The 16,177-nt window shown below is 39.6% G+C and overlaps 1 protein-coding gene across 1 annotated transcript in view; it reads left to right on the top strand.

Annotated features, from left to right (window-relative positions):
* Nucleotides 1–14,228: 14,228 nt before the first annotated feature.
* SV2C (synaptic vesicle glycoprotein 2C) overlaps nucleotides 14,229–16,177 on the top strand; it is a 117,955-nt gene continuing 116,006 nt past the window's right edge. Inside the window, exon 1 of the mRNA XM_065860738.2 lies at nucleotides 14,229–14,448. The gene's annotated coding sequence lies outside the window, so the exon portion shown is untranslated. The remainder of the gene's footprint in view (nucleotides 14,449–16,177) is intronic.

Below are 16,177 nucleotides of genomic sequence, written 5' to 3'. Positions count from 1 at the left end.
GGCGACTCTTTTTTGAATGCTGATATGATTAGCAAAGATGTTTTATGACTGGACAGAAAGTCTGTGGTTATACATAGTCCTGTAAACCTAAGCAGATTACATTTAGTGAGGACAGAGGAAAGACACACCTGTTATATGTGTGCTCAGTGCTTCTGTAGGTGAATTTCCCTAGGCTAAGAAGGACTATATTGATGAGTTGGGAAAGACAAGACAGAAATATGCTGGTTTGCTGCTAAGCTAATTTGGAAACATGATCCATATTTTTAATTTGCATAGCTTTCCTATTATCCAGATGATGGTCTGCAAATTGTATATTGAGATTTAAAATGTATGGCATTATTTTTCATGTATTATGCTGTTTATCAATTTATGCTATTCAAAACTGTTCAGAAGAAGTTCAAGTTGGGCAAGGTTAGTTAAGTCATTTCAGACTTTCAAGAGTGTAAACTCTCACTGCTTACTCTACAGATGTCCTTTGCATGGTGTCTTGCAAACAACCATGCTATGTCTTAAATCTTTTTTTTTTTTTTTTTTTTCTCCCCAAGAGGGTGAATGTTTCTAATATTTTTCGACACAAATTCTTCATTTCAGCACAGCACATCAGCTGGGTTTCTAAAGGGCATGGAGTTTCAAAGTTGGCAGAATGTGAATTTTTTTTAATGTGAAAAATACTGTGTAAAATATAGGTATTGGCCATGGAAGGAATTCCATAATGTTAAAGAGGAGTATATAATTAGATATGAATTTATTTTCAATGTAATCTCAGGTCTCTATCAGTTTCTTAGACTGACCTGCCCAATAAGTTGCTCATGTCTTTAGAGAAAAACCAAAAACAAATCAAAACCACAACAAACAACAACCAAACAAAACCAAAACAACCAAAACCCACAAACAACAACAAACCAAACCAACAACCAAAAAGGACCCCAAACAACCAAAGCCTTTTGGATGAGCTTAATAAATTATGAACAGACATCACGCTCGTAACTAGAGTCATGTTACATAGGACCTGACTGGTCCCTAATGAACGCAGCTGTTTTGATGGAATTAGATGGTGACACAATATTTTAACTACAAAATGGAGATAACATACACCTTGACCATCCAATGATTCTGTGTGGTAATCTCACAACAGATCACAGAATCACAGAATGGCTGGGGTTGGAAGGGTCCTCTGAAGTTCATCTAGTGCAACCCACCTGTTAAAGCAGGTTCATCTCCAGTAGATTGCACAGGATTTTAATATAGCATGTACCTGGTCATAGGTAAACTTGCTGGTTTATAGAATTAAATTAACTTTCTATCCTGGTTTTTGAATAGAATCACAAATGCTCTGTTGTCCAGGCTTAAATATGTTTGACTTACAGTATTTTACATTTGTATAGGTATTTGTCTTCCCATTCTTCCTTAAATCACTTATTCCATAGCCATAATTTGTAGCTTTTCTTTAAGGATTTTACTAAATTGCTGTTATTGCAATGGATTTTTTCTACAACTATGTAAACATCATTGCAATCCCATTCAGCAATTAACCCTGCACTGTGGCATTAATGATTGTTTTAAGAGTAGCTATGGATGACACACTATAACTAATAAAACTGAGTAGAATTAGAAGTCTGTTCACTATGCCAGCAAAAGTGTAAACTGGGAGCTAGGTTCATTACTTTGCTGTAAACTGCATATGATCTTAAAAAAGAGGAAAAGTCAGAATGGTCTATGATCTACATTTAGTTTTAATTTTTTCCCAAATTCTTTGTGATACTGTTTGTTGATAAATGCAAGACAAATCAGAATGGCAGTCTTCAGAATTACATAATAACAAATGTCCCAACTACCAATACTATATAGACAAAGACTGAATTTTCACTCGATATGTGTATAGCACGGAGTTTCTAAATGTTCTGAAGTTAAAACAGTGACCTTTCATAATCCATCAAACATGGCGGTGCTATATCATTAGCAATCTGTGACAACAGAATGTAGTAGTTATGTTCACAGCTAGTAGAGTGTCTTTAGGGCTTTGCAACACAATCAGAACTTGGCCTCAAATCCTCTCACTTACACAGCCCGTTCTTTGTGGTGTCTGGATGCCCCAGTCACTACTGTACCTACACTTCCTTAACCCGCTCAAGCAGGGAAGTGCTATAGTCTCCATTTTGAGATATAAAGCAGATTATGAAGCAGATGAAGATTTACTCTTCGGGTGAGACAGAGAAATTTGTGGGCAGGGTAATCAATAACGCACCTCTGTAACTGGATGGCAGACTTCAGTTCTGTAATCAAGTCTCTTGCAGCTTGCCCCTCACAGAAAACATCAGCTCCTCTTGCACAGAACTACTGCTCAAAGAGATGTTACACCACCCCTGGTGTTTGGGATTCTCAGGATCGTGAGTGTAACCTTTCCGGAAATGTGTAACGGTCAGTTTAAGGGCTGCTAATATTAAAACCTGAGTTAGTAGAAAGAAATCTCCCTTGGCTGTCATAGCCATTGTCCATTTGGCAAGCAATAAGCAGCAGAGAGATAGCTGCCACTGAGGTTGGTGAAACTCACTATAACAAGGCACCTAGAAACATCAGAGATTAATATGGTTTACACATGAGACCTCAGTGGCAGCTATTTATGAAACTGGATGTGTTAGAAATCAGTGTTTTCTGCGGAAGTTCAGCTGGCTCTGATTTTTTCTAAATTCTTCAAGATACACTTTAAAAAAAAAAAAAAAAAAATCCAGAAAGCATACATAATGATCTTTGTTATGAAAAAGGTGTTTCATGGTTGTTTCCAAGTCTTTCCCTTTGGCTCCTTTTCTTTGAATTCAACTTTACTCCAAAAAGTGTAGAAAATATGCAGCCAAAATTAGATTTTTAATAGGAGAGAATCTTTCAAATACGCTTATTCATTTTAATTACATGAGTTTCTGTTTGTTAAGCTTTTGAATTCTATGGTATTTTGAAAGCCATTAGTGATCCTTTTTTTCAGTTTTGTTTCTCCTCTCTAAATAGGTTCTAAATAGGGTATGTTTAGAAAAAAACCCTTCACTTTCACAAAACAAACAGTTGAGTTATTTTTGTCATTACTGAGCTAATGTTGTACTTACAATTATACTATTCCCACTACTTTACAATGACTTACTAATTACATTTAAAGTATAGCTTTTGCCTTTTGTGTTGGTATATTGATGGTTTCTTCATAACTGTAGTTTTCTGCCAGTAGTCCCAGCTGCTCCTTTAAACTTTTACTGTGCAAAGAACTCAAATTTTCTGTGAAATGTCAAGAAATGCAATTAACCTTGCTTTGACCTTTTTCTGTCTTCAGTGTACTGTTTTGGATTCTATGTATAACAAAGGGTTGGCTTTCACATTGTACAAACAAATTGAAATATCGACAATAAGTCTCAACACAGATAGTATACATGTCAGGTTATGCTTTGGCACGTGTTTTTGTACATGTTTTTGTGTGTAAAATATATTAATATGTATATTTGTGCATTTGTATGCATGTGTACATAATATAATGAATACGAAGATGGTGTGTATCACATACCTTAAAACTGAAAATATGTTAATAGTATATGTTGTCAGAGGGAAGCATGCTCTGGAAATTTCTCCCCAAATGCACTGTGTTTGTTACTGTGTAAATCTTTTTTTCAGTCAAAGACATTTCCTAAAAAGATCATTCAGTAACTGTTGCATTACACAAGATAAGGGTATGCATAGTATGCAGTAGGTCAGCAGAAACCTCACTTTCGTGGTAGGGGTGGGAACTGGGTGCCAGGGACCTGAATGCACCCTCCCTTCTGCGGAGTTAGCTGCTTGGGCTCAGGGCCAACCTTGGCAGAGCATCTGTCCAGTCTTACACAAGGGAAACCACTGTGTGAGAAAAAGCTGTGAGAAGTCACAGTCTGCCCCTCTTTGCTTGGGAGCTGCTCTTAAACACAGGACTTTGCCCTCGGTCTCCACTGTAGCTACCCTGCTCATGCCTGCCTGTGTGCCCCCATGACTCCAGCCTGGACCTGCCGACCTGCCTTATCTCTGTGGACTTGTCTGGTTGTCACTGAACTGCAGCTGGTCTTGTTTACTGCCTACAGACCTGATCCTGTCACTGACTTGCTGACTCAACTTCCAGGCTTGACCTTGGATCTGCCCCATGGCTGTGGACTTGTGTGTGGATCAGGATTCTTAGCTGAACCTTGTTACTCTCACTGGACCTGTCCTGCTTGCCTTGTTAGGGTGCTGTGAGCCTGTGCTCCCTGTCACTGCCCCCATGTGCCTTAGTGTCATGTTTAGCTCTCAATTGCCCTTGCTGAGCTTCCTGCTTCTGCTACTCCCTGACATCAGGCATTTTTTGATTTTAATCCAGATCTAATCACAGACATAATTTGCCTTTATTTGGATTTGTGGGTGTTCAACTTGATGATCAGATTTTTAGGAGCATTTCAAGTTGAGGATCCAAATATGGGAAGTCAAATTCAGACCAAGTTCTGGCCCTTAACATATCTGAAGCTCCTTATGCACCTAAACTTTCTAATGAAGTCATAATTGTGCATAAATCAAGCAGCTAGAGGCAGAAGTTATCAGATTTTCACCTATTTTGCAAGTACAAAAGATATACATGAACATCATTTTACCTATCAGTGACTTCAGTTCAGTGATCCTTATTTTCTTGCAGTGGTTATCTCTACATTCTCAGGCAATGAGCTCTTGAATGTGTACTCATTCATCACATGCCTGCCAACTTATTCAATGTTGGTCAAATCTCCTCCATCTTAGAACCAGATAATTTCATTTAGGAGCATAGAGGTGCTATTTTTAGCATCCCAGGAAACAACCTTTGGCATTAACTGAATTCTGGTATTTTCTAAATCTCTCTTCTCTGACATCAACCCATTTCCAAATATGTTACTGGAACAGAACAACCACTTGGATGATTATCTCTGAGTGCTCTCTGGAAGAAATGGTTGACCTGGAAGGTTGCAAGAACGGAACTAATAGTGAGGACATTACATGCAGAAAATACATATGATAAGTAGATGGAGCTGTAATAACTGAGGCAACTGGAGAATACTATGCATGGTGTTGCTCCTAGCAACAAAATGCTTTATTTGGATGTTGTCATTATATATATTCAGAAAAATATCATTAGATTAAGAAAACCGAATCGTCTCTTTTTGTCATCTCCTTCCTTAGGTGTTACTATATTCTATGTATGTGATCTAAGGCAAAAATGAAATTGGGTCCATAATTTGTAGGCTGATAAATAGGAGACAGGATCAACTGCAGCTGCATATCTCTATAAAAACAGTGATTAATTTAAATCAAATCCTTGAATTCTTTGTGAAACAGCGTAAGTCAGAAATATTTCATGATAATATTTCCTACATGATGCTTTTTGGTTCAAATTGTTAATGTTTTGCATTAGCATTTTGATGTTCTTTTTAAAAGTAGAGATCTACGTAAAATCCTAATGTTCCATTACAACTTCATCAGTTTTTGTTACAAAAGCCATGCCAATCTAAAGATAAAATAAATTTTACTTCAGGTGGGCTTTTTATACAAGTTTTCCTACTCTGGGAATCAAGTATTCTTAATATTAAACATAATATCAGAGAAAGATAACTAATTGAAGAGCTGCAAAGGACAAATGGAAATATTACTCAAGGCAAGCATTAAATGAACTGTATTGCCCAGAAATTGAACAATGTTATACATTTGTTGTGAACATTATAATAAAGTTTGTTGTCTGACACTTGGAAAGTCTTACTGAGAATTTTTAGATTTGTTTTGCAAATTATTTGATGGGGAATAGTTTCATAATTCAGATATGACAAGACATCATTACAGGAGGTAGAGTGAAAAATTAACATCCTTCAGAAACCTCTGTGTGAAGTATCTAGTTGTCTTCATGAGTTGTCAGTCACGTGAATACTTACTTAGATCTCCCTTTATATGAATAACAGATCACTGGGAGAAATGGGGTGTTTCAAGTCTGACTTCCAAAGATTACATCATAATTATAGGCTTGTGAATGTTTACGAATCACCAGAATGGTATCTCTTTGTGTGTAGATGTTTGATATAGCTGACTCAGATTATTCTAGGATGGGGGGAAAAAACTCAGAGTTCACACTTAGCTCTTGTTCAGCTGTGGCAAAATTTGCTTCATACCAGAGGATAGGGACATGGTTTAGTGACAGTGCTAGGTGAACAATTGGACTCGATGATCTTGAGGCTCTCTTCCAACTAAATTGATTTTATGATTCTCTGATACCTGAGTGTTTTGGATTTATGCTGATGACTCAGCTACTATTTTAGATAAACCATTAGAAGCCTCCTTATTCTTTGAATCAGAAGTAGCTTAATGGATGGACTCTTCAGGAGCTCCTAACTTCACTCTATTTTTGAAATGTTTAATAAGATTATATTTGAAATGAGACAGTCTCTTGGAACATGTTATTTGCACATAGCCACACGTACTCGTTAGCAGATTAGCAGCTTAATTCTTCTCCTGCCAAAACGCAAAATCTCTGCTAGTTTAAGTGATGTCAAGATTTGGCTCGCAATCCTTAAGCAGCTCAATGGTTGCCCTCCATCGTACCACTCATAGCCTGCTCATAACTCACTGCAAACTGATGTGCCCTTCTTCTGGCATATTGTAAAGTAATTAGACCCAGGGCTTAGGACTGCATTTAGGATGTTTGCAAACTGGAGGTAACTTACAAAGCAAGGAGGATAGCATGAAATCTCCTACTACGAAGGACGAAAATAGGATGTGATGATCCTTATTTACACTGTAATTTCAGCTTTTGCTTATATGCATGAACATTAAATGCTCGTTTGACCACTAGAATTGGTGTATAAATTGCACTGTTGTGTACATTATTTACTGGATCTTCCAGCATCATGTGGAAACCAGTCATCTCTGAGCATCTGGGTGTTGTGCAAGAGTATAAAAACACAGCACCTCTAACATAGGGATTTTGTATCGTGCTGCAAAATTTAGTACTGATTTTCACCTATTTGCTCCAGGTGTGTGTTTTTACTTCCCTTTGTATATAAGTAACTGTATATAAACACTGTTAGTTGCAACACGTGATAAAAGGCTTGTTTCAAGGATTCACTTTACTCTTACGGATGCAAGTCCTAAACCAAATCTCATGTTCTTTTCTGTATTTTTTGACTACTGCAGTTTATTGGAGTACTTCCCTTACTTGTTAACAGCCATAAAGTCTTTGCCTTTACTCTGGAGAATTTTCCTCCAATTCCAGGTGATGAGTACTCTTAAAAGAACAAAATCTGGCCCATATGTTTTATTCCTTTGAAATTAATTGCCTTTTATAAAAGCAGCATTCAACAAATTTATATGCCACAGTAGATACACTAATCCTAGTTGTCCTTTTGTGCACCAGTGTGAGTCAGCTATTCCACTGGTGTCAAAGGTGATACTTCAGTTAAAAACAATAGCAATAGGGAATTTTGCCTTTACTTTTTGGAGCAAATTAAGTTATGTGGTCTTTGGGGTGGCTCGAGAGCCCAATTGCAACGTGATTGTGGTAGTCACTACCTTTGTGAACTCCTTTGATTGTTTCAGAAAGAGCTTTTTATTTTAAGTGGTAAAGTTTTTAACCTTATAAGCAAGTAGAACGTATTCTTTTTCTAAATACTGTTTTTGACATCTTAAATCACTGCAATCCAATATATTATTTCTTGATGATTTAGCACTGTTAGTGTTTGGTAAGGAGGAGAGGAGAGAGGAGAGGAGAGGAGAGGAGAGGAGAGGAGAGGAGAGGAGAGGAGAGGAGAGGAGAGGAGAGGAGAGGAGAGGAGAGGGGAGGGGAGGGGAGGGGAGGGGAGGGGAGGGGAGGGGAGGGGAGGGGAGGGGAGGGGAGGGGAGGGGAGGGGAGGGGAGGGGAGGGGAGGGGAGGGGAGGGGAGGGGAGGGGAGGGGAGGGGAGGGGAGGAGGAAGAACTGATGAGTTCATGAAGTACTGAATAATCATCAAATAATTTGCCTTTTGAAACAGATAAGGCTGCCCAAATGAAAATACTTGCAGAAATGTGATCCCCAAAGAGCCTATTAGATATAGGTTTATTAAGGTTCAAAGTCTGTGAAAATGGCTCAGAAGATACAATAGAAAATAAGCTAGTCCAGGTTCTGAAGTCCTTCATGCTCAGTGTGTTGAAAAAATATGGAAAGACTTGTAGAGTTGCTGAGCTGATTAGAATGACTCCAGGAAAATCAGATTCTTTCCATTATCTTAATCCAGAATGAGCAATGCCTGTGCAAACCACACTTGACGTATTTGGTGATGTTTATTTTCTTCCACTTATAAAATATTTATTGTAGTCCACAGTGAATCATGCAATTGCACTCCTGTGTATTTTGTATAGACCTACTTCTTAACTCCTGTTATTGTTTTATCTTCAGAATGTGAGTTTCTTATGGCTTGATTCTGGTCTCTGATTGGATTATAAATGCCTTCAAAGAATGGAGCAATATATGTAATGAGAAGAATCCCAAGATCTTCTGTGGAATTTCTATTGATCTCAGGATTAATGTGTTTTCTCTTAGAAATTCAGTAGGACAAATCGCTTGCTTCACTTGCTTATTGGGGGGGGGGGGGAGGGAAGAAATACTGAATAAATAACATGGTTCTAATGTAGCCCATTAAACTCCTATCTTTTTTCCACATTATTTGTGAAACTAGCGTAACAACTCATATTTTGTCTATGTGACATATTCCAGCTTTATACTATACACAACGCCTGCAAGCCCCTTCAGATGCTCATACAGGCCATAGGAAAGCTTCAGTCGAGTTGTGATTTACATTGCTTTTCATTATTCCTTAAATACATATGCAACATTCAACACTCTGGGGCATCATATGCATGATGGAAATACCCACAGGAAGACTGTGGATTCATGATCGAATGATCAGATTATTTACATGATTTGTTTACACATTTTAAAATATGAAAGATACTCTTGAGAATATTCTTCATTTAAAAGGTACTCCTGGCATAATTTCATTGTATCTTCATGTTGTTTATCCATTCTCTGAGAATATACCTCAGAGAATGCAAGTGCAAGTACATAGCTATGAAAATATGGGTTCATTGCACAGGCTCTGGATACCTTAGCATGGGTTGTCAGGAGTATGAAAAGGCATATTACAATTTTTATTTAAATGGAAACATTTATATGCCATATTATAGGTGAAAGAACTTTAAAACTGGCTTGCAAGAGTCAGTTATGCCACAAGATAAATAGTGATTTGATTGTTTGTTTTTTAAAAAGCAGGTGTGTTGAAGATACTCAGTATGAGATTCTTCATGTAACACACTAACAAGGCAAGTTACATTACAGTCAGTTTGCTATTCTGGATGATACCACTGTGCACACAGAAGACATTGTTTTCACAGTACACATTGAACTGTAGTTACCAACTTCTAATTTCATCTGCCATTTTATCACTCAATAACTGACAATCACAACATATTTTGTATTTGTTGCAGCCCTCTTTCCCTTTTATGTCTTCGAATAACTCACCTTTCTCTGGGTTAAGTTCGTATCTGAGTTCTTTGGTCAGTAGGTTTTCTTCCTAGTATCTGCATGCCATCCCCAGTATTGAGGACACTACAGACCAGTATGGACTGTGCTGTAGAATTATATATGCACTAGCACTGCATAAACCTGAAAGAATAAGCCTCTCCAAGTGACACATGACAGTATCAGAAATCACTTTAACAAGAGTGATCGATCACACAAGCAACATGATGTTTAAAAGAGAAGCAAATTTCAAATTACATACTTAATACACATGTATTAAGTCACCTCAAGTCCAATGCACTAGTATATGTACATTAATATACACACAAACAAATCTAAACCATTAGTAAAAGTGGCTTCAGATGAGCTTTCATTGCCATGAAGGAAAACAGGATTTATCTTGTTGCAATTTAGGCCTTGGTGCAGCAAAGATTTACAGCACTGAGCAGGACTGTTTTATACAAAGAGTGTTCTGCGGAGTTCAGCTGAACTTAGTTAAGATCATGCAGTAGTCCCTCCAGAAATAAGGGCTAAGTCCTTTAATACACTTAGAGATGGTAGTATATGAATTACAGACTAATTACTGTACTAATTATGAGAACAGTTCTAGATGCAGCACAACCATATTATTCCTTATGTCTAAAGATACAACATCTTAAATAAACAAGACCAGCAAAGAATAAGAAGAGAAGCAGTGGTCTGAGGAGACCATGTGTTCCAGATCAGTGCGCCAGGCCAGCAGAAGACCTAAACTAGGATTTAGGAGATATGTGTTTAATGTTCTTTCTTGTTCAGGAAGCCACTCATTCCTCCTAATCAGATTTTGAAATCTAGACAGCATGGAGACAAAAGAAAAAAATGCTATGTTAAGAAGGAGATTTTTTTTAGTATCAGGACCAAAAGGATTCAGGTATTAATAGTCCTCCTGTTGGTAGAGTACTTAGCTGATCACGTCACTCCTGCTTACATTACATCAAGATTTATTTAGTGATCCTTCACCTTTAATATTAGAAAAGGTGGAGGATCTTTTAATCAATGTCAACATTTACCTGTCATGGTTTTTTGTTCATTTGTTTTTTGAGGCCACAGGAAAACACTCTGATACATATTATGTGTGCGAATCAGTACCACATAGGCTGATTAAAAAAGTGACTTTCATTTGACAGCAAAGCAGTGTCAGATTTTTTCCTTTCACTGTATTACTCTTTATATTTCTCTAATATTTCCAATTAGATGTGGCTAAACATCGATACACAATCTTTTGGGTCAAATTCAGACAAATATCTCATGTATAACTGAAGAAAACTTTAAGAGAAACTGAAGAAAATGTAATTCTTCTTTTTATTTTAGACAAATTGTAGATTTTTTTTTAATAAAAGGAACATATTGTATGGTGCAAGACCCTCATTCTATGAAGACTTTAATATTGGTTTCAAGGGAAATGCTACAAATCTTTTCTGGTTGTTATTTTTCAGTCACGGTTCTATAGCCAGATATTACTGTATTTATGTCCTGAAAAGGAAATAGTGGAGAAACAAAGCTAATGTCTCACAGACAAACATTCAAGGTGCAGGTTAAAATAAATAATAACAACACCTAGACACATGGTATGTGTATGGTATTTTATCACAGACATTGTTTTTGCCATGTGCTTTTAAAAACAGTATGGTATAAACAATTTGGAAGGATTGCAGGGTCTGCATTTTTCATTCCTTTACAAAGTAATGATGCTAAGTCTTTTTCCACCTAGAAACAATGTCTTTGGCTGTGTTCTGTTGGTGGAGGAATGCAATGTGTGTGGTCATATTTCAAGATCATTTGCTAGCAAAAACACCTTGTGTTATTTCATCTGTGATATCTGTAAATGAGTATGTCCAGATGTGTCCTGTAGTCTCTACAGAAAACTGACAGAGCAGCAGATGTCATGAGCTTAATTGAATGCATATAAAGATTAAATTTTGTGTCTGATACAAAAGAGTACTCTTGAGGGCAAATTTCAGGAAGGTCTAAGCCATCAGATCCAGGATCAGGGAAAACAGAGGTAGTCTGTGTAAAACTCTTAAACCCGAGAGATATTATTTCCCTTTGAGATGCCTGTGTGCAGGCAATCAGCCTCAGGATGTGTTACCTGGTGACAGGAATGAGATCTGCTTCCTGCCAACCTGCGGTGGTGATGTTTTGTGGGAAAGAATTTTATCCTATGATACAAACAGTCCTGGATGGAAAACAAAGCAGGAAGACACTATGCAGTTTTACTTAAATGATGCTCCAACATCGCCACAACAACCTCTCCGAGATGGTGCAATCTGTCCTATTTGCATGCTGCAGCTTCAGGATCGGCTTAACTCAGCCTGAGACAAGCGAGTCAGTCGCTGGTCTAACTGTAAACCCATCAATCTTTGGCATACTTTCCTTTGGTTTTCAGGCTCATTCTGCAGTCAGATCTACTCATTAAACCATTTCACTGCAAAACCACACAAACAATAAAGCTGATGCTAAGAAAGAGGCAGGGCATGCAGACAACTGGAAGAACCATTCTCTGCAGTAGCAACATAGAGTTACTTCAGTTTAACCTGACCATGAAACTGTACAGTTTTTACTTCTGCGGATAAAATTCTTGCCTTTTTTCTCTTAGTCCGTCTGCCTTTTCTTCTACAAAACGCCTAGAAACCTCTCCTGTGAACTTCCCTCTCTCTAATGCTGTAGGTGAGGACAAAGGTGGCTGCTGTAGTGTCCCTTTATCTGTGGAATCTTAAGGTAAGGTTCAAAAAAGTCTTGAGTCTGTCTGCTGTACTTCTATCACACTGATTTATTTTTCTTAGCATTTCTTGTTCTATATATTCCAAACTTTATTGTGGTGCTGTTTTTTCTTTCAGAGTTAGTTGCTATGTTTGCTCAAGAACTCAGAATAAGTATGTCTTCTGTCCTAATCACTTGATTTCTGTAAAATACAGTGGAGTTGTTTTAAGATGCATTTTATATACAGCAATGTTCCTATTAGATAGTCAACAGTAAATGGATGGAAAAAACACTTTGCAATCATTCTTGTTTGTGTAGCCCAAATAGCCTTTTCTTTTGTTGTTGTAGGAAAATTCTGGGATCTTTGTTTTGCTTGTATATTGTCTGTGGCAAGTTTAGTTTATTAACAAGGAGGTGCTGTTTTATCACACCAGGTGCAATTTTCTAATGCTAGGATTACTGAAAGGGACAGAAAAGTAATAGGTATTTCTTTTCTGCTTCTCTGCTTGTGTTTCACACTTGACAGCACTCCATGCATAGTTCATTCAGCTCTTCCCCTGGGTAGCAAATCAACACACCCGTTTCCTTTGCTGTTTGAGACTTTTGCTCAACAACAAAAGAAAAGAAAAGCATTTCAGAGTGCAGGAAAACATACATATAAGCTCACAAATATTGACAGGAAGACTCAAAGGTACATGAGCTATCAGATATTACAACTCTCGTAGAAGCCACACACTAGGCATGTGCAGAGTACAAGGCAGGAGTGGTGGTGGCATCTGCTCATTATCCAGTCTTCCTACTACAGGTATAATTCATTGTTTAACACATTTTTAAGAGGTGAATCCAAGCTCCATGTTTGACAATAAATCTGGTGGAATATTTGCTGTTTTATGAAAAAAGTTACAATTTGGGATTCTACCTACTCTCTTCACTTTCTCTCATATCTTCACTTTGGTGATACCACTGTGTTTGTCACATTACACTCTTTGCCAGTGTAATTGCAGGTAAATGTATATAATCATAAAGGAGGAGCTGTCTTCATGTTCTTTGTTCTACAGTGGTTAATAACACCTAGTGTAACAATAGTATCATGTCATGTCCAAGCCTTGATGCCACTGCATTAAAAATCCTGTTGATAATGATAATAAACATAAGATCCTCCTACTGTTTATAGAACCTAAGTGAAAAAAAAAAAAAATTAAAAAAAAAAAAAAAAAAAGAAAGACTTCACAAGATAATCTAGTTTATCTATTTGTCCCAAAAGAAAACAATCATCTTTAAACACAGGTTTTTCTGATGGTTTCTTAAAAGCCATGAGTGATGGGGATTCCACCATCACACAAGGCAACCTGTTCTAATGCTTCACTCTTCTCCTAAGTCAGTAATTTTTCCGCTCAGGAAAGTCAATCTTGTCTGTGGGACTCCCTACACTAACTTCACTTCTTCTCACCCTGGTCTTCACTTGCAGTCTTCGCGTGTGGAGCACAGGCAGCTTCTCACTGTTGCTGCAAAGCGCCCATGGCCCACACTCGGGGAGCGAAATTAAGGAGGAAGGATGCGATCTTCGGTGGTCATACGGCCTGTTGCAACCGGTTCTGGAAAAAGGCATTTCATAAGCTCTCCCGTCTTCGCCTCATAAACCATTGTCTTCTGAAATAAAGTGCTTGCGTAGGTATCACTATTTTTATTTTTCCCTTCTACCGGGAAAAAGGGGCTTGTTTTCGCAGAGACTTCTCAGCCTTGCAGGCGTGGCGGGGGGGTTTGATTGGGGGGGGGGGGGCAGTTCTGTGCCTCCTCTTCGCCGTCTCTGGCCGTTGCCTGCAGCGGGCATCGCCCTCGCCGCACTTCCAAACCTCAATTACTGCCGGTGGCGGCCGCCGCCCGCGCTATGCCGTGCCGTGCCTCCCGCCGCGCCTCGCCCGCCCGCCCGCTCCCCCTCTCTCTCCCCCTCTCTCTCCCCGGCACTGCAGCAGAGGTTTCGCCGCAACGCGAAGCCCACACAGCCACTCGGGTCCGCCCCTCCTCTGGTCTGTCACGCTTGGCGGCTCCTCCGGGAGGCTCCTCGCTCCCTCCCGCAGCCCGACGCTGCGAGCAGGCGGCAGCGAAGGGAACCGGGCACGCCCCGCAGCCCGGCCGCGCCGAGGCTTCTTCGCCACCTGCCCCGCCGGTAAGTGATGCTCCGGGCAGTCGGGCGGCTGCTTCTGCTCCAGGGCAACTTTTCCTCCCGCTTTATTTTATTTTTTTTATGCTTTTGGCGGAGGACGTCTTCAACTTTTCCACGGGACTTACAGAGGGTTTGCTTGCCGGGGAAGACGGCGAGGAGAGCTCTCTTCGGGGTAGGTCGAGCGTTAGAGGAATCAGGGGGTTCCCTCGGATCTCGGCGGTGAGCGGGAGCCTGCTCGGCAGCTGCTCGTTTCCAGCTCTATCTGGAGCTCGCTCGCTCTTTTTCTCAGAGACCAGGTTCTATATATCTGAGGCGGTGTGAATGTGTAATCTCTGCTTTTGAAGCTGACTGGCATATGAAGGCTGGCAGAACTTTTGCACGCTAGGGGAGCAAAAACCAGGGGTGTTGAAGTTCGCAGAGATTCCAGATGTTTGAAGAAAACAAGCTTCCAAGATGTTCTAGGGGTAAGGATGGCAAGGAAAATCAAAGCTGTGGGAAGAGTGTCAAGATTAGGGAATCGACCTTTTCTAAACTGCGTGTAGAAGGAACAGGCAGGGTTTCAGAACCTGCAACAGAAAAAAAAAAAAAAAAAGAGAGAAAGAAAAAAAGAAAGAAAACGAACAATGTAAGTGCTTTTGAAAACTATATTGTTTTTCTCACTATAGGTTGCCTTCAAGGATCATAACTCACATTGATTACGTGGGGAGAATAGTTTAGCATTCATGACCCATGAGGGGGAGGGGCGACTCCCTTTCTCAACAGCCTCAGGAAAGGACTTTTCCAAAACATGCTAAATTACTGTTTTCCTGGTGCTCTGGGGATTTTAATCCCGAGGTGCCTCCATATGGGATGGGAGTGTGGAGAAATCACAGTGGGGAAAATTATGGTCCAAGTCCCAGTGTCAGGAAGAGCCATGGGATGATGAGTTTTTTTGAGGAGACCCCAGCCTAATTTAAAGAGGATTACAGGGCAGAAGAGCCTGAGGGATGTAAAGAAGCAGAGGAGCTGGTATGGCAGTCCTGAGTGGAGGCAGGACACGCAAGGGACTTGAGGGCTTGGGTAGCAATGAGGGGTAATTGAGCATGGAGGTCACTGACGAGTCTGGGGAGCCTAACCCTGTAAAGCACAGTGGGCAATGAGAGTGAGGGGTGAGGGTTGGAGCTGCATCATGCTGGCTGGGGCGGCCATAGCACATCTGTGCAGAAAGGCCAAAGAGAGAAGGATGAAATGAGGAAGAAGCATATAAAGATAGGCTGGGAGGAGGGAGATCGTCTCATTGAAAGATGCTGAGATCATCCAGAGGATCCTCCGTGATTGATAGTATCCTGCTCTCCTTCCCGTAAAGGGTTAGGAGGCTGATGAATGTATCTCTTCTGGAAGGGGGAGTGGGGGGATGGATTGCAGAGGTTAGTACAACACAAGAGAAACCTACCCAGACAAACACAATTGGTACTGCTGGTACTTGGGCTGCATTGCACTGCAGTGCAGGGAGCTCTCAGCAACTTCTGCCTTAGGAGAGAGAGGGAGATGCTGGATTGATCTGTAGAGGTGGCACAAACTGTGCCAAAAAATAATGCTTTGTGAGGCAACTGGAAGGAGAGAAGTAAGGAGATTTGGAAAGAACTTCCTCATTAATTTACAATTAACAACAAAGGATTTTAGGGGGAAAAAAACACAAAAACCAAAAAACAATACTCAAGCCAAATGAAGTTCTCCAATTAGAATAATTCTA

Source organism: Patagioenas fasciata, chromosome Z (genome assembly GCF_037038585.1).
Source record: "Patagioenas fasciata isolate bPatFas1 chromosome Z, bPatFas1.hap1, whole genome shotgun sequence".
NCBI classification, from domain to species: domain Eukaryota; kingdom Metazoa; phylum Chordata; class Aves; order Columbiformes; family Columbidae; genus Patagioenas; species Patagioenas fasciata.
The sequence above is the reverse complement of the archived record's forward strand: the minus strand, read 5'-3'. Positions and strand labels throughout refer to the sequence as shown.